The sequence below is a fragment of the Sceloporus undulatus genome, chromosome 3, assembly GCF_019175285.1.
Source record: "Sceloporus undulatus isolate JIND9_A2432 ecotype Alabama chromosome 3, SceUnd_v1.1, whole genome shotgun sequence".
In the NCBI taxonomy this organism is placed as follows: Eukaryota; Metazoa; Chordata; class Lepidosauria; order Squamata; family Phrynosomatidae; genus Sceloporus; species Sceloporus undulatus.
Window position 1 is genome coordinate 245,569,833 of NC_056524.1, and position 19,081 is coordinate 245,588,913.

General features: G+C 39.1%; 1 protein-coding gene across 3 annotated transcripts in view; it reads left to right on the forward strand.

Moving 5' to 3' along the window:
• Positions 1–7,717: 7,717 nt before the first annotated feature.
• The window catches only part of LOC121927128 (lysosomal amino acid transporter 1 homolog), a 34,783-nt gene continuing 23,419 nt past the window's right edge, over positions 7,718–19,081 (forward strand). The window contains exon 1 of one of the 3 annotated variants that reach the window (XM_042460706.1): positions 7,718–7,816. The gene's annotated coding sequence lies outside the window, so the exon portion shown is untranslated. Of the gene's footprint in view, positions 7,817–18,827; positions 18,970–19,081 lie in introns of those variants that run through there. The other 2 variants (XM_042460702.1, XM_042460708.1) reach the window with 2 other exon arrangements.

Here is a 19,081-nt window from a genome sequence, read left to right on the forward strand (position 1 = left end):
TGCCTCTGGTATGTGAGGCTGCTGGCTCAGTGTTCTGCCTTGTCAAACCAACCGTACAGTCTATTCAGTTACCCTGGAGTTGTCATGTGGAATCAGGCAAACAAATATCTTCTCTGTATTTCCCTCTAACCTGGCTACTCAAAAACCACATTAATTGGTTGCAAAACTTGTGGCCTGAGTGAAAGCCAGGGGGGGGGGGGGAGTAATGAAGTTGATTTCCAAACTTGAATCACTATAGTTATAATGCTATGAATTTGTGGGGGTTTCCCTCCCACCCCCAAGTGGTTCTCCACTCAGTTAATGAATAAACTGCTAGATGTAGGAAAGAACATTGACAAGTTAATACAAGTCCTAGACCTAGCTAGCTTCTCTTACCAGGAAAAACAAAAACAAAACCCTTTAGGAATAGTTTTTAGAAGTACCAGACCTTAAAAGAGAAGAAATTTGGAAAACCCCAGAAATGCTAACCAGTATTTTATTGAATCTCCATATAAAACTAACAGAATTATGTGGTTTTATAGAAACACTGGTCCCTGATTTAATAAACAGTATCAGCTTGAAGAAGCAGGTCTACCTGGAGCTGAGCCCTAAATGAGGGCCTGGGAATATAGAACATATACACAGAACATATATCAATATCTATCTATCTATCCATCGATTGAAGGATAGATAGAGATAGAATATAGAACATAGTGAAGCTATGCTTATGCCTTTTGCCTTATCTTAAGGAGCCCGGTTGGCGCAGTGGTTAAATGCCTGTACTGCAGCCATTCACAGTCACAAGGCTCCAGGGTTGACTCAGCCTAGCATCCTTTCGTACATTGCTAAAATGAGTACCCAGCTTGTTGGGGGCAATTAGCCAACACATTGTAAACCATTTAGGGAGTGCTGAAATGCACTGATAAGCAGTATAGAAATGTACTTGCTATTGCTTGCTATTGCTATTCTCATTCCTTAAGTAGTTTATCATCCTCATAGCAAGATGAGTATTATCATGAAACAACAGACTATTACTGAACAGAATGCAAGAAGCTTTAGTCACTAAAGGTGAAATGCAATTCCTACTCTGAACCAATGGGCTCGTGTAAGTTTGGACATGCCATTCAGCAACTGATTTCGTCTAAATGCTTTAACTGAGAATAGTAATTGGGTTTAGTTTAACGTGGCAAACATTGATTTCAATGTGAAGAGCCATGACTAACTCAGGACGGCTTCAACCCATTGTTTTACTTCACTTCATAATAAAAAAGAACAGCTAGGAACTCAATAATAAGGTTACAAGGTGAAATAAGAGACATTGCTTCTGTATCTTTACCAGTTGTGTGGAAGAGAGAATTTCAACAGGTGTTACTTGTCATCCAAGCTTCACCTGGTATAGAACCTCTTTTCATTATTTCACCTGGCAATCCTACAACAAGCTAAGGAAATAAAATTATCCTACCAATTGAGATTATTACTTTTCACAGTATTAAATATTAAAATCATAGCAGCTGGCCAAGAAACCTCCTTTGGGAGGTGCATTTAAAAATTCTTCCTGACCTACTTCTAGCCCCACTGCTTCTTCTTTCTGCCACAAATGCCATTTTGTTTTTTGAAATGTGTATGTTAAGTGCATTCATACAATTAATGACACATGAAGTTGGAATGTTAGAGTGTAGTTTAGGGAATTTAGTATGATGTGTAAACATGCCTACCAGTCCAACTGAAATCAGTGAGACATAAAAAAATGCTTAACTTTGGTTAGACGATGTCCATTTATGCTAAATATAGAAACAGTCTCTTGGCCCCATTTCCGCTCACAATGCCCCTTTTGTTTCCCCTGCTTGAGAATTAGAATACTTGCTAGCAGGCAAATTATGATAATTAATTAGTCTGTTGCATCCTTTGCCTAGGCAGCTAGCAAAACAGAACAATCTGTGAACATTATTGCAAAGTGCTAAAATGTTCAGAATAGTATAGTTTTGCAGTGTTTCCTTATATATAACTGGACATAATGAATAAATGAATTTAAGTACATATATCAGTATAGTTTTGGCAGGAGAAACATAAAATATTTGCAAAATTGTTTTATAGTGAACTTGCCATTTTGTGTGACTTGTGCCAGACTACCCTCAAAGGTTCAACTGCTAGCACCACAATGTGATGTGTCACCAATTCCACTGTCATTTCCCTCTCTACTGGGTCATTCACAACTCCTGTGAATACCATAACTATAGCCCCATAACTCTGCCATTGGTAAGTGTATTTAAACATGGAACAAAACATGTTTCATATAGAGAGAGGCAGACCCAGCTCCACCAGGGATAGCCTGAAGAAAGAGGCTCCTCCCTCCTTAACTGTCATCTTCTGGCCTCCTATTTCCCTCAGCTATGCTCTGACTGTCTGTGGGAGAGGCTTGTGTACCCTAATGAAGTTGTGAGCTATGCTGGCGGTGGTATAATAGCCACCGGTAGGGCCTCCCATGCCAAACAGGTCACAACCGAAGGTTCTGACCAAGAGCGCCAAAGGGCAGGATGGGCTCTCTAGCCTTATGGCAACCATCCTAGGAGAAGGAAAACTCTAATCCCAAACCTGGGCAGATGGTGCTCATCTAGCCCTGTAAGGTCAACCATCTAAGAGAAGGAAACTCTAATCAAACCTACAACCCAAGGACCTCGCTGCCACCATCCATGCTTGTCAAGGCCTCAGTAGTCAAACCTCTGGTTTAAAGGGTGAGGCCAGTTCTGTGCACGCTGCGCTCCACCAGAAAAATCCATTGCACAGGCTCGAAGGATATATCCAATGTCATCAACGCGCTTGTAGAAAGCACGGATGAGTCCTTCCTGAATCTTCGTTCGCGAAGTAAAGCCAAGAAGATATAAATATAAACCATTATTGGTATCTACTTTTTTATATATTTCCAATATCCTAAAGATTACTACTATTATTACTATGTAACTTCCTCTTAGAATAGTACACAGGCTACAGTTCCCTCACCCTACCACAATGACAAAACAATTCCCCTTCACCGGTCTATTCACTCATGTTAAAATACAGGTACTGACAGTTTCTCCACAGCCAGCTTTGATGGTAACTAGGGGGCTCTTCAGACCGGCCATTAAGGCCAGCCTGGGGGCAGAGTTGGGATGTTGCATCCACATGACGCATGCTCTGCCTCTGCCTCCAGGGTGCCCTGATGCCGTGTGCCACTCCATGGCAGTGTGGCATCATGATGCTCCTCCAGCACTGCATCTGCATATAAAAAAAATCAAATACCTTATTAGTATATGCTCATATATGCTATCGAGTTATTAAACTATAAAATTATGAAATAGTCCACAATTTGGAAAATATATTATTAGAGGTTCCAATCTCTTCTCATGATGTGACCAAAGTACAACAGTCCCAGTTTAGTCATCTTGGCTGGGGAGAGTTCAAGCTTGATCTGTTCTAGAACCTATTTGTTTGCCTTCTTGGCTTTCCACGGTATCCTCAGAACTCTTTTCCAGCACCGCATCTCAAATGAGTTGATTAGCTTTCTATCCGCTTTCTTCACTGTTCAGCTCTCACATCCATATATGGGGATGGGGAATACAATGGCTTGGACGATCCTCACTTTAGTGTTCAGAGTTATATCTTTACACTTTAGGATCTTATCTAGTTCTTTCATAGCTGTCCTTCCAAATCCTGGTCTTCTTCTAATTTTTTTGACTGCATTCTCTGTTCTGTACCTTATAAGTACTGAAGCTAAAACTGACCTGCACAGGTGGTTCAGATATAACCAGAAATTACCCATATATATATATGGGGCTTTAGGTAGGCTTCAGAGGATGCAAACAGAGCCCCAAGAGTTACATGCATTCCACAGGCCACATTTTCCCTAACCTTTGATTGGCCCTATCAGTGCCTTTCTTTATCAGTTAACATGAACAATATAGACACATAATATCAGGGCTGTTTCTGGACAGGGTTAAAGCAAATCATTACACTAAACATATCTCAGAAATAATATCACTGATATGAAAAGGGCACTAAAAAGTGCAACCAAAATGAACAAGCTCTTTCACTATGACAAAAAGCTTGGGTGAAAAACAAAGAAAATGATGTAGGAGGAGACATTTCTGTCTATTATAATTCTGGAGACTACCCAATGAAGTTGATAGGTAATAGATTCAGGACAATTTTAGAAAAAAAAATTAGAAAGGGAAATACTTTTCTTCTACATACAATATTATGTTTAATTGGTTTTAAAAAGGACTTAGTAAAATTCACAGGGGACAAGTGGGACAGTGCAGGTAAATTGTTGCATTGTGAGTTGCTTCTGGTCTGGGTTTTGGTAACAGTTCATTCCACCTTTTTATTCTCCTTGCCATGTAATAGTCAGAATTTTGTGCCTCTTTGAAAAGTGTTCCAACCTTTTGATCATTTTGGACTTCGAGAGGGATTGCCAAGTTAAGTACGTTGCAGTGAAAACAACAAAGGGTCCTATAGCATGCTAAAATCTATCAAATTAATTATGGCATAAAAGGAAATGAAACTAATAGGAAATGAAAAGTACAGGCTGTTATATTTTGAGTAATACTTCCAAGGTGCTGCTGTTTTAGCCTGTTGCAGCCAAAACCAGCAAAGAATGTTATGGCACTTTAAAAAAAAACTAACAAGTTTTATTTGGCATGAGTTTTAATGGACTGCTGCCTGCTTGATCAATTGCACATTTTTATTCCCTCTGACTAAATAAATTTGCCACACAAAATACAATTATCACATTAGAATGAATAATCTGGTGAATTCATTCCATTTTAAGATGTTTGGTCTTCAGTATCTTCAAGAAATTGTGTTAAACTGACACAGCTAGGGAGGATGTAAACAATAGGAGTCTTAAACAGAAATACCCCACAGAAAGAATGGTCAACTGTTGTGCAATTTTTCACATTTTGGGACACACAATTTTCTGTACAATACACACATGCACAAACACACACAATCATAGTGTAGTGATTTGAGCATTGGACTATGAGTGGAGATCAGAGTTCGATTCCCCGTTTGAACATAAACACCTTGCACAAATAACACTCTCTCAACCTCAGACAATGACAATGGCAACCACCCTCTGAAGAAGCTTACCAAGAAAACCCTGTAATAGGTTTGCCTTGGGGTTGCCATAAGTAAAAAATGACTTGGAAGCACGCAACAACAACAACATGGTTTGTGCAAAAAGACTTTTTTTGTGCAAAGAATTGGCAGGGAGACTAATTTGTACCAAAAGGTGCTGAAATGTGAGTGGAAGATTAAAAAAGTTATTTAAAAAAAAAAACTCTAAATGAATTCCAAGTCTCTAGAGTCAAAAGAACTAATTTATTAGCAATCTGTAAAACTGAAATAATTAGCAGAGGTAATCTCAGACCCACTGACAATAATTGTTGAGAATTTCTGGACAACAGAAGAGATTCAGCAGACTGGATGAGGGAAAATGTTGTCCCCATCTTAAAAATTGATAACAAAGGTGCTTTACAGACCACCCAAAAAGGGCGGTCTGCCGGTGCTGCTGCTTGCTGCGTCTGGGAACCACAGCAGCCAAACCGTGCGGTTCCCAGACGCAACAAAAAAGAAGCTGCAAAATGCAGCTTCTTTTTGTGCCGCGGAAATGGCGCCCCAAAGCGCCAATGGCGCACTGGCGGCATCATTTCCACTGCACGACATGTGGACGCTAAGCGTCTGTGACGTCAAGATGGCGGTACCCGTGTAGAACAGGCGTCGCAATTTTGTTACGCACCGAGCGTGTATTAGGGTTAAGGGCGTTCGGAAAGTACGCCTCTTTCTAACCCTAGTATGTGCTTGGCACGTACTTTTGGCGCGTGTGTAACGCACCCCATATGGACTTTTTCCCCACATAAAGAGATTCTTACATTCTTATCTGGGAGGATAGGTAAGAGACCCATACATGTTATGCATAAATTGTCATTCCATCAAAGACTGGTACATGGTTAGGGACTGTGTACACCGCACCCTTACACTGCCTCTGTTACCAGAGGGGGTATACAGCCATCCTAGAAGTCAACAGTAATCTCAAGTACTGTAGCAATTCTAATGTAACCCTTCAATTCTCATGGGGCTTGACTAGAGGATCTCTATTTATTTAAAGATGGCAAATGCAAAGATAACTGAGGCTGCATCTGCACTGAAGAAATAATCCAGTTTCACACTTTAACTGCCATGGCTCAATGCTGGAATGCTGGGAACTGTAGTTTGTTGTGGCACCAGAGCTCTCTGATAGGGAAAGTTAAATGTCTCACATAACTACAGTTCTCAGAATTCCGTAGCATTGAGCCATGGCAGTTAAAGTGGTGTCAAACTGGATGATTTCATTAGTGCGGATGCAGCCTGGGTAAGTTTTTACACTATTTTGTCTTGAGGGATGCATTCTGTATAATGAGGTATAGAATTCTTGGACCTCACCATTTCAGGCTGCAGTGGTAGGATACAAACATTTTAACTTTCTCCATTTGTTGTTGGTGGTGTGTGCCTTCAAGTCATTTCCAACTTATGGCGACCCTCTCACAGGGCTTTCTTGGCAAAATTTATTCAGAGGAGGCTTGCCGTTGCCTTCCCCTGAGGCTGAGAGCATGTGACTTGCCCAATGGGTTTCATAGCTGAGCTGGGAATCAAACCCTGGCCTCCAGAGATGTAGTCCAACATGCAAACCACTACACCACACTGGCTCTCAAAACATATAGTTAATTATCTATCACTAGTACATCCCACTTTATTTGCTGTTGTGTCCAGCCATATTCACAGGGGAGACATTCACTGGGAATAATTTTAAAATGTTTTTTTTCTTGTACAGTCAGGCCTCCATATCCATAGATTTTTTATCCATGTATTTAGTGATCCATGGTTTGAAAATATTTTTTAAATTTCAAAAAGCAAACCTTCATTTTGCCATTTTATATAAGGGGTGCCATTTTACTATGCCATTGTATTTAATGACACTTGAGCATCCATGGTTTTTGGTATACACAGGAGGTCCTCAAACCAAATCCCAGAGGATAGTAAAGGCCCACTGCAATTCTGAAATAAGTTGAGGTGGTATATAAGCAACAAACATTTCTTTTAAAAAATCTATATATTTAAAAACACAAATTAAAAATTCTAATTTTAAAATACTATTACTATCTGCAATTTGAAAGTGATTCAGAGATATACCAATTGACTCTGCATAAAGTGTAGATCCAATGCTGAATAAACCAGGTTAATGGATAAATATTTTTCTCCCATGTGTGGGTATGTGATAATATGGTGGTAAAATGCTACAGCTGTATAAGTAACAAATTTAGCTGTCTGTGTTTCTCATTATTATTGCAAAGCATGACAACTGCTATTAATGGTTGGTCTGAAAATTTAACTAGTCATCTGTCTTCTTGTTGGAAGATCAAGTTATGTATTTTAATTCTCAACCTGCATGGATTGCTAATTGAGCTGCATATTTTATTGGCCAAGAGAAATGCCTTTTATGTTGCTGCTGTTACCAATCCAGGGAGCTTTGCTAATTGAGTTGCACACTTGATGAACTCTGGAGCACTTTCTACTAATTGAAGTGAACTGCGTACCTCAGCCGTTGAGAGACTAGGTGCTCCTTTTGAACTCACTGAAGTATGACAAGTGGTTGGAGCTCTGTCATTTCAGATGCATACTTCACTACCTCAATATCTGACCAGTTTGGCTGCATTCTTCACTAAGGAGAGTGTTACTGTACATACTTTTCTGAAAGCCTTTAAAAGCATTATAAATTTCAATGAAGACCCCCTGCCTTGAACAAATACTTTCAAGTATTTTTAAGGTAAGTAGCACAATTTAATTCAACTTTAAAGGAAGTCTGGTTTTTCTGTATAAATAATGCTTGGGGATCTCTGATACTGGTATTCCAAATATTAAATAAAGTCTAGATAACAAAATTAGTTGGCTAAAGCTCACTTTCTACTTTGTATAGAGGAGGTCCCAGATTAATTCTCTACTAGTTCTCTGTAAAAGGATCTGACAACAAGTTATAGGAAATATGCATGCTAGACATTAGGATGCATCAGCCCCTAAGGATAAAAAAATATTGTGGAAGATGGACAAATAGATTGACCTCATATAAGGTGGGTTCCCACATTCCTGATTGCTATGGATTCTGGCCAATCATATTGAAAAAGGGGGCTCAAGCTGCCTTTTAACAGAGGGAATACAGAGAGTCACATCAATGGAAAATGCAACACTGCTTCAAAATTCAAATTGTATCTGTTCAAATTTTGCTTTGAAAAGTTGACTTTGGCTGCATCTACACTGCAGCATTAATGCAGTTTCACACTGCTTTAACTGCCATGGCTCAATACTATAGAATTCTGGGACTTGTAGTTTTGTTAAACATTTAGCCTTCTTGTTTAGAGTGCTCTGGTGCTGCAATAAACTACAAATCGCAGAGTTCCATAAAATTGAGCCATGATAGTCAAGAATTGTCAAACTGCATTAATTCTGCAACAGCCCTTGAAAAATACAGTGTCACAATATTGACCCTGAATATCAATAGCTAAAACAATTATGCTAATGATGAACTTGCAAAGTACAATAATTTTTACCTTGCTAAACCTCCTTAATCCAATAGCAATAACAGCTAATAATTGATTATTTGATTAACATCTAAAATTAAGACAACTCAGTTTTAACCAAGAGCCTTAATTATACAGCAATTAAAGGGGGGGGGGGAAGACTACTGAGCACCTTTCTCTGAATATTAGATAGGAAACAAATTGGGCTCATTTGAAAATGGATATAATGCTCATAGTCTTTTAGTGAATATTACAAAGAAAAAAGTTGGGCTTGTGTTAAAATGGGCAATAGTTTGAACAGAGCTTAGAATGTTACTTTTAAAAGATTCACCACTCAATGATCGATTGAATGGGTCTACTCTAGTTCAAACTAACCAACAGAATGCCTACCTTTATCTTTATTTTCCTTTTAAAAAAGTAGTGCATTATGCACTGCTTTAAGAGCAAAATGTTTCTGCTGTTTCTTGCAAATGATTTTTAAGCCTTAAGAATAGGAAAAGTCTCCCAAATTCCTTGAAACGATATTAGCCAAAAACATTACCTTTGGAGTGCACAGTAATCATTATTTATTATACAATCTGTAGCACTTACTAGGCATTATTTCATTAACGGAATATGGTTATCCTCTCAGTACCTTCAAAAGTAGCATGCTGATATCAATTTTTTAAAACTTAAAACCATTATTTTTTTAAAAAAAATTACTTCCAAAGTACTTTAATAATGTATTAGTGTGTTGAAACAATGTATTAGTGTGCTAAAACAACTTAAAAAATAGATTTAGCATAACATCCTAGGGTTGTGAGAGGATGGTGTTGATATCTCCCATGAAGATCTTACTCTCTTGATATGAGCACAAATGTATGTCTCCCTATGGATGACAAGCACTTCTTTCTTTTCCATGGGACTCAAAAAAGGGAGATGGAAAACATAAGAATGCTTCTTCTACTAACATTCAAACATCTTAAATGGTTCCAAAGTTATCTTCAGATGTTGCCATTTATGAATATTATGTAGACATCCCATCTAAGATCTAAATGGTTGTGAGCGGAAGACATATATTCACACAAATATGTATCCAGATATGCAAAAGCTAATAAATAGTAAGAATGGTTGGGCTCTATCTAAGTAGTAGCACACATGTTGGCATGTAGGGAGTCAAAGTTCAATTTCTGATTAAAAGGACCAGATAGTAGGTGGTGGGGGAAAAAACCTCTGTCTGAGATATGTCAAGACAGACAATATTGGATAGATGATACTTGACTAGATCGAGGTTGGAGAATCTCTGGCCTTCAAGATCATGACAGAATGGCCAGGTGTGGTGGGAACTTAGCCCAACAACATTTGAAAGGCCAGAGGATCTTCAATCTTGGAGTAGATGAACAAATAATCTGAATTTATATAAGGTAGTTTGCAATGTTTCCAAGTGAGTCATGAACCAACTTGTAGAATAAAGACCTGCCTGCCCCCCCTTTTTTTTAAAGTAAAGTGAAGCTTGCACTTGTGGAACAAAACCTACAAAAAGGGTATTGTTTTTCTTATACCACAGCCCACCTGCCTGAAGAAACAAATTCTCCTACAATGCAAGAGATGGTTATTAGATCCTAGCCATACTGACATTAAAGTCCTCCCCTGCTATCTTGACTTTATGTCTCATTACTCTGCTATCAATAAAAACCATATTAGCTCGATATGATCTTATGAGAAAGGAGCCGTTATTCTAAAATGATACACAACTACTAGCAAGCACATGAACCCAAACAAGGATTGCTAAACTTCTCCAATATATTGTAGAGAATCAATTTTTTTCTCATAAGGTTCAAAAAATTAAACCAATAATCTCTATTATATAAGTCAACAGATGGTCCTTTGCTTTCACAATATAACTCGGTAGTGCTGTCCCCAAGGTTTGAATTTATCAAGTGCCCAAGTATACACATGGCATAAAATCTGAGAAACAGAAAATTGAGCAATGGCCTTTCAGGCCCAGCTCAGTAGTAAAAATGATTGGGTTTTGTCATCAAGTACATTAGGGAGAAAGATTACAAAATGGAAATAAAACAGATTAACACTTTAAAAGATAAATGGCATTCCAGCCAAATTTAATCTTACTTTTCAAATGTACAAATTTATCTCAAGCCCTTATTGTATATCAAAGTATGGCACAGTGGCTTGGAAGTCAGTACAGGATGCTTTTATTAATTCTTTAATTGTGCTAAGGATTGTCCACACTGGCAATCTTCACTGAACTGTGAAAGAAATTTGTTTTTTAGATCTGAGAAATGAAATTCCAAAATCTAGCCTAGGCAATACGACTCCACCACCACCCCGGGCTTCCCTCCCCCTCTTCCTGTTATTTACTATTTTCTATTTATTGCTTTACATTTTTGATACTGCCCCAATAATTACATAGGTTGTGTGAAAGGTGAATAGGCAAATTCAGGGAGGAAAAGTTTGACATGAGTGCTGTCCATATGGGCCAAAGTCTGTGCTCTCCCCAGCCTCATGCCATTCTGTTTGGATGATGCAGGCCAAAACCTGTCAGGATGTGGAAAACCCCAGGCCAAGGATTGGGTCATATCCTGGCAGATCAGATACAGATCCAGTGGATCTGGCCAGATCTTAGTGGAAAAGAGCCTTAACATGGGTCAAATTGATCTGCTGTTTACCATGGATTTTTATTGGGGGGGGACTCTGTGGCAAACCCTGGATCATCAAATGGCCCCCCATGCGCCCCCAACCACTTATATAAATATGAATTCATGCTCCTTAGTCATGCTCAAAATGGAGGACATTTTGGAATTCCTCCTGGACCAAAGGCTGAAATGTAGGGCATATCCTGGAAAAGGAGGACCTCTGGTCACCTGCTCACAGTCCTCTTTGACACCCAACTCAGAGCAGCAATAAATCAGCCCTCAGATCTGCCAGTCTTTACATTCTGTCAAACCAATATTGCTCTTAAAAGTGCACACACTCCTTCATTCCTTCAGCTCAGCTTTTCCAAATGCCCACTCCAGACACGGAACAAGCCATGCTTAGTATTAGTATGGCTTGCTGATTGGAGCACATTTAATTAAATGGTAATCCCACCTTTCCTTTGGTTTAAGAAGGGCACAGTTGGCCCAGCCAGACTTCCCTGAAGTTGCCGGCAGCTCATGTACATGATTTAATTTAGGACTTTAGGGAGTACCTGGAGATTTAGCAACCCTAAATGGTAGAGATCTGGCCCAGCAACCCATTGTTTGAGTGCAAGCAATAATCACTGAATCTCAGACCTGGAGAAAATGTCCTTCAGATCTAGCTTTGTTTATCATTACTATGACTCTTCCTGACCCTAACACACAAAGCTTGGAACTACAAAATTGTTGGTTAAAACATTATCATGATATGCCGCAGCTGAAACCAGTTATATGATCCTTTGTTTGAGTATAACACAACCACTATGTGATTGCAAACACAAAAGCAGGCAGCATTCTAAGGGGGGGGGGGATTATTTAAAATAATACATTAAAATATGTCCACGTGTCATGTCATTCTTGCTAAATGACACAGAGAACCACTGTCCCTTGCTAGAGATATGTGCATTATTTATCTTGCCTTGCCAAACCAACTGATTGGCTCATTTAGCCCTTGTACTGAATTCTGTTTAGTTTACTCATTTGATTCTGAACAGCAAAGGCATCCAAATGTCTCTTGCATTGCTGAGGCTTTCAGATCTTACACTGCAAGAATATTCTGCCCCTTCTCTCTGTATTTGTGCATATGTTTATTGGCCAATTGCAGGTAATACTTCATACAGCAGGGAAAGTGGGTTCTGGTTTACAAAAGGTTATGTAGCAATATATAAACCAAGGCTTTGCAGCTAATGAATAGCATAAAATGTGATAAATAAATAGTCTTCAATATACCGCAATACTGTTTGCTGCAGCAGAATATGAACAGATTTATGAAATTCTTTACACTGCCCAACATACAGATATCCAGTGAAAAGGTGGGAGAGACAGACTGGTGGATAAATGGATGGCTGGATAGACGGAAAAACCTATTTTTCATCCATCCTAGGTCCTTGTGTACACCATTTAGTGGGGCACATGTTTACCAGACAAGACAACATAGGTGAGGTTTGAACTGATTATGGTGTCAAAAAAATCTATTCATTGTCAAAGAAAACAGTAAGCAGTTGACTGGATGGCAATTAAACCAGAATGATGTAAGTCCAACAAAAATCTTGCATTAAATTTTCAACCCATAGGTTTACAGAATTCTTTGGGTAAAGTGCCTTTTATAGCACAACTATGTTTCCACTTTTGAATTTACTTGATAACTTCAACTCCCTCAACATCTCTATACAGCTCACACAGAGAAATGTTATATTTGCTCATAATATTGTAAACTATCTAAATTATATATCTAAAGTACAGTTTATTTAAAGTACTTTTCAAAGACATAGCCATATTAATCAGCATAAAAAGATAAAAAGGAGTTCTGTTGCACTTTTGAAACTAACTGGGACAAGTGCATCTCTAAGCAAATTTTTGAGGCATCCAGTCCACTTCATCTCACATATAGATTCCATTTAATATGCTTTCGATCTCAGGAATAGGTGGAAGTAGATAGTTACAAATTATAAGTTACTTATAAATTCCTTTTGTGGTTAAATGCCTGTACTAAAGCCACTCACTCAAAACCATAAGGTTGCGAGTTCAATACCAGCGAAAGGGCTCAAACTCGATTCAGGCTTGCATCCGTCCAAGGAGGTTGCTAAAATGAGTACCCAGATTGTTGGGGGCAATTAGCTTACAGTTGTAAACCGCTTAGACACTGTTAGTTCAGTATGAAGTGGTATATAAATGAAGCTGTTTGTCTGTTTTTGCAGTAACTTAATAATAATTAAATTAAATTAGGATTGTAATATAATGAGCGACACTGCACTTATCCCCCAGTTTAAGTATAACTTGTAAAAAGCTAACTTTATTTCCAAGTCTCCAGGGACATAGCCAGAATTTTAGGAAGGGGGGATCCAGACTAAGTGCCACCATTATAATGGGGCTTGGGTGCGGCAGCACAGCAGCACACACCATTAATTTTTCTAATGGAAGGGGGGGTCCGGACCCCAAGAACCCCCCCCCCCTTGGCTACGTCCCTGAAGTCTCTCTACTTAAACGTGTTTTGTACCACAGGGAAGCCTTATAGAGTTTAAGATCATGGCATCATTTTAGGTTAGTGACAGTGGAGACAAGAGATGTTTAGAAACAGGGAAAAATAACCAACCTTCAAATCCTTATTCTTTGATATGCAACTATGATATATGCATGTGCCTTCAACATATCCTTCACTCGAAAAGCAGTATTCTAATTCTAGAGAGACTAATCATTGTATGGAAGTGAATGTTTTGTTTTGTTTTAGAAAATGGCAGCAGCTTGCTCTATTGCTTGTGGTTTCAAAATAAGTCACAGTGAAAATAGATTAATGGAAAAACTATATGTTAGGCAAGGAGTGGTATATGGAAAATGTCATTTATCACATGATACTGCCATTGATCACACATATACATTAAGACCACCAAATAAATATTGTACAGTATGTTGACAAAGCAGATGTCCAGCAGAGGGCAGCTATGTCAAAATATAAAGGTACTCTTTGATTAGATGGTCTTACTTCATCTCGTAACAAAAAGTAAAATATTCCATTACTGTTACTTGCACAGCATAAAATTACCTCAATAAAAAGGAAGGGCAGCTTCCTCTATGTATTTTATGAGGGGATATTCATATCTTAAAAAAATATAATACCTACAGGACTAGGTTAGTAGGAGACTAATAAATGTAAATAAATATCAAAATAAATGTTTGTATCATGCATCTTGGCAACTGATTGTTCAGCTTAAGCAATCCTTCAAGAATGAACGAATATCTACTTTTTGATGTGAACTTCTGTAAAAAGAAACCACTAAAAACGTTCTATGCACAGTAAAAGCTGCAGTATCCTCAGTTTTACTCCAAGATGTGCATTATGTTGAAAGTTTGAATACCTTACTATCATACAACATAGGCATTCTATGAAGGAAGACAATGGCTGCATCTACACCACAGAATTACTAGTTTGACACTGTTTTAACTGCCTTGTCTCAAGTTATGGAATTCTAGCATTTGTATTTCTGTAAGATTTTTTAGCCTTCTCTGTCAGAGAGCTCTGGTGCCACAACAAACTACAAATCCCAGGATTCCACAAGATTGAGCATGGCAGTTAAAGTGGTGTCTGATTGCATTAATTCTGTAGTGTGACAGCAGTCAACTCACATTACCGGACTTAGTGCTTCTATTCCAATTTTACTGCTCTGGCTACCTCCTGTTGCATTCTGGGATTTGTATTTCCATGAGGTCTAAGAGCTCCCTGTGAGAATTCTAAATCCCCTCTTTAAACTACAAATCCCAGAATGCAACAGGAGGCAGCCAGAGCAGTTGAAGTGGAATAGCAATGCTATAAGAGTGTAGTGCAGTAATAAGAAAACCTTTGTACATTTCATTGCTGCACAGTCAAGTTAATTTGTACAAATATAGCTTGCTCAGGGGACTTAGGGGAAGGAAGGGACACAATATCCAAAGTTCCCTCCTCTGTATAATTTTATCGTGTATGAGTCCTGTTGATCTGGCATGACAGCGGAAGCACAAATGTAAAACCATTTGAATTAAACTGCCATTTAAAAACCTAAGAATCTGTTCAAAAATGCATACCCCTAACTGTCTAATATAGTAGGGACAGTCCTGATTAGTCATATGTCATCCCATTTTTTCAGCTCCTTTTCTCTCCAAGACAGTGCCTTCTACTGCCATCCCTCAGATCTGGCCCAGTAATATAGTAATATAATAACATTGTCCAGTGTTTAGCAGCATTGTTGGATACTGTTGTATTTAAATAATAACTTACTCATAAACACTGTTTCTTGTCTATAATCATCCATTGTGTAAAGCACTGAAACTAAAATATATCTGGATATCAAAGACATCTGGCATCGTTTACAGCAGGGGTAGGCAACCTTTTTGAGCCGGGGGCCGGGTTGCAGAAACAGGATTTTAAAAGTAAAAAAAACCCCACCATAAATGCAGGAAGTTTTTCAGACACACTTGCACCAAAGAGCAATAACACGAAAACAAAGCGAAGGGAAAGTAGACAAAAATGACATCTTTTTACTTTCAGAAGTTTTTGTCAGTTTTCTGTTCACTTTATTTTTGTGTTATTGCTCTTTGGAAGAAACACCGTCTGAAAAAATCCTGCATTTCCAGTTTTTTTCTACTTTTAAATTCCGTTTCTATGGGATTTGTCTACTGTGATAAAGTCCCTAGAGAGATAAAGGCTCCCTACTCCAAAATTCAGTACAATTTGTTGATATTCAGATGGTGACTACAGTCAGGGCAACTATTCTTCAAATCTAATTGATAAAGAGCTTTGGAAAGTTACTTTTTTGGACTACAGCTTCTAGAGTGCCCCATTCAATATAATCAGTGGCCATCCTAGTTGGAGAATTTGGAGAATTGTTGAAACGATATACTGCCACTCCTTTATCCTCTGCCAAAAGATAGGCAGACACATTTTGTACTATCTCCAAATGAAGTTCAGGTGCAGAAGAACTCCCTTGTTACATTGCACAAAAGTTTATATCCCAATATTCTTGGTTCTTCAGCCATGAGTTTTTGCATACCCACTATACTGTTTGTATCCAGCATTTCATATTTCATGCACACTGCTTCTGACCGTGTTATGCCGCTGTCCTGGATAGTAGGAAGCATTTAATAGAGCTGATCCATTGGAAGTCTTTAAACAGAGGCTGGATAGTCATCTGTCAGGGATGCTTTGACTGAGATTTCCTGCATGGCAGGGGGGTTGGACTGGATGGCCCTTGTGGTCTCTTCCAACTCTACGATTCTATGATTCTATAAAAAAAGCAATCTGAGCTAGTAAACATTGTCACCAGTATATCACCAGAGAATATACTGGTGGAATACAACTGCTAGAGTCTGTCCTTGAGGATACCTCTAGAGCTATTATCAGAAATACAGTTGGCCCTCCTTATTCACTGACTTTTTATGCACAGATTCAAGCATCCACAGATTGGGAATGTCCAAAAAAATATAAATTCCAAAAAGCAGACCTTGATTTTGCCATTTTTATATAAGGGATATCATTTTACTATGGCATTATATTTAATGGGACTTGAGCATCCACGGATTTTGGTATCCATGGGGAATCCTGGAACCAAACCCCAGCAGATATCAAGGACCCATTGTAGTTAGGATAGCTTTACTTTGGCTAGTCCCTAGGAAGTCTATCTCAAGGCAGCCAGAAAGTAAAATATGGTTTTATAACGGAAACTGCCAAACAGCATTTGGATGGCTACATGCTGAAACAAAGCTGGTAAAATATGCAGTGAAAAAAGTATATACAGTAATGACTCAGATCTCTGTAAAACCTCAACTCTAAATCCAAACAGTGGGAAATACGTCCTGTTGGAATAATTGCATGAGGCTCCCTTCCAAGTAAGCATACTTACATCAGGTTGTATATAAATGAATGTGGATGAAAAGTTTTTCTAGTACTCTACACCCATTAGATTATTTTTACTATTAAAAGCATAGGACTCAAGTAGTATATTCTTCAGTACCAGCAAGCTGGCAAGCAATGTTATCTAAATTTATGTAATGGACCAGATAGAACACCTTTGTTTTAATACTTGAATAGAAGAATGAATGATGGCAGGCATGGCAAGTCATTGGTGGGGCTGCCAGAGTAAAAACTGGAAATGGCTCCTATACATGGTTGTGTGCAACAAGGAATTTCTAGAGATGTGTGTTCAAGTTATTTCCTGCTGGTAGAGTGACAAGCAGCACCTGCTGAATTTCTTCTTCTACAACCATTAAATGTACAGGAGCCATCTCCAGTTTTCATTCTTAGGACCTTATCACACTAGCAAGAAATGGGATTTAAAGTAGATTTTTTTAAAAAACCCTCAAATATGGGAAGTTTATCACACGGCGTTTTGCCAGACCAGAAATAACACGAAAATAGAGCAGTCATTCCCAGGGGACAAAAACGGCAGCTTTTTACTTTTATAACCTGCCCTGATTCCTTGTGATTGGGCGGGATATAAATAAATTGTTATTATTATTATATGGCCCAGAATAAACTCCCATGAATGTGAATATGGGAATGTCCTCCATTTTTCTTGAATGCCTTATATTTTATGGTGCTGTCCTCCTTTGTGGTTAGGACCAGGGTGACTAGATGTCTTAACCACAAAGAAGGACAAGGCACCTCAAAATGTAGGAAATTTAAGAAAAATGGAGGCCATTCCCAAATAAAGACTTAAAAAAACCCTACTCCTAGAAATCTAGAAACCCCCTACTCCTAGAAATCTTAGATTTCTAGGAGTAGAAATCCCAAAAGCTCAAAAATGTAGGAAAGTTGGGAATTCCTTCTGGACAGAAGGCTGAAATGTAGGCCATGTCCTGGAAAAGGAGGACCTCTTGTTACTCTGAGGACAAGCCACCACAAAATGTAGGACAGTCAAGGAAAAACTGAGGACATTCCCAATTTAAAACTGAAAACCAATCTTCGAAATCTAAGTCCATGATTCTTAGCCAGGCTCAAAATGGAGGAAAGTTTGAAATTCCTCCTGGAGAGAAGGGCTAAAATGGAGGTCACGTCCTGGAATAGGAGGACCTCTGGTCACCCTGAGGGCAAGCCACTAGAAAATGTAGGACACTCGAGGAAAAATGGAGGACATTCCCAAATCAAAGCTAAAAGGCACTACTCCTACTTCTTAGTCATGCTCAAAATGGAGGAAAGTTTGAAAATCCTCCTGGAGAGAAGGCTGAAATGTAGGACATGTCCTGGAAAAGGAGGACTTCTGGTCACCCTGAGCTAAAAACAGACAGAAAGCTACATCCATGCTTCTTTGTCATGCTCAAAATGGAGGATATTTTGAAATCCCTGCTGGAGAAGAGGCTGAAATGTCCTAGAAAAAGGTCAGCAGATGTTACAGAGGAAGCTTGGTAGTGTGGCTGCCTGAGGTTAAAACAACAACAAACAAACAAACAGGCCTCTTGTCAGCCGCCTTGGGCCCCTTTCTGGGAGAAAGGCGGCATAAAAGTATAATACAATTAAAAACAGTCGCTGCCTTCTTTCCCCCCCAAGAAGTCCCTGGGAGGTTTGCCTGAGGAGGAGGAGGAGGAGAAGGAGGAGGAGGAGGAAAGGCAGGCGGCGGTCGGCAGAGGGAGCTGCCCGGGAGGACATCCATTCAGTGGCGTCCCTCCTTCCTGCCTTCCTTTCCAGGAGGAGGAGGCGCCCCTTCGCTTTGTGCCGCCTCAGGGCGCCATTGCCCGGCGGGAGGGAGGGAAGAAGGGCCCCTCAGGTACTGAGAGGGGCCAGGCTTTGCGGCCTAATATTTCTGTGGTCCTCCATGACAGGGAGGAAAGGAGCCCTCTCACTTTTGCGTCTGTTTTTAAAATTGTACTGTTCTTTTC